This window comes from Dipodomys ordii, unplaced genomic scaffold, assembly GCF_000151885.1.
Source record: "Dipodomys ordii isolate 6190 unplaced genomic scaffold, Dord_2.0 Scaffold5, whole genome shotgun sequence".
Taxonomy (NCBI): domain Eukaryota; kingdom Metazoa; phylum Chordata; class Mammalia; order Rodentia; family Heteromyidae; genus Dipodomys; species Dipodomys ordii.
In genome coordinates this window covers 2,814,491-2,815,246 of record NW_012267221.1, presented here as the reverse complement: position 1 = coordinate 2,815,246, position 756 = coordinate 2,814,491, and positions in this window count along the sequence as shown.

The following is a 756-nucleotide window of genomic DNA, read 5'->3' as shown; positions in this document are numbered from 1 at the left end:
GTCAGAGCCAAGCTGGGCTGAGTCATGAGTGAACCCAAACATATTCTCTCCCACCACTGAAGTCTATCAACACCTTGTCATCCAAAACATCTCAATGCTGAGTGACTCAAGCATGATCCCTGCCCTCAGATATCTCATCTTCTCATAGTACTGTGGGTCCAAGTTGCTCACAGTGTTGTGCTGTTGGAAAAGGCTAGGGTGGGAGAAAGCCAAAAGGCAGCTCTGAAGTAGGACCAACAGCAATCAGTGATTATCAATGAAGACAGGCAAAGGCTTAGACTCTGGTGCCAACTCCATGTGACCCAACAGTAATGCTCTTCTTATTGAGGATCAGACAGTGAGTCCACGTTGACTTCTTCTCAAAGATGAAATTATTGATGCAATTCATTTTTGCTCTTTCATTTTGCATCATGGTAGCATTCTGGGGGTACTTTGTTCATTTTGCCCAAACTTAACATCTTTCCTTTTCTGATACACATTCACCCTTTGGCAGTTTGATCTCTTGATGCCTCCCCTAGGAGACCTCAGTGATGGCTTGAACTCTGGACCCGGAATAAAACATGATTTGGGAGGCCAACCTGCCTATGCAATAATCTCCTGAGAAATCTGTTTATAAATAACTATATCCTGATTTAAACAAATCTTTCTTCATTTTTAGGCCATAATTTTTTTTATTTTTATTTTTTGTGAACATACTGTACAGAGGGGTTACAATTACATGGGCAAGATAATGAGTACATTTCTTATCAAGCATTG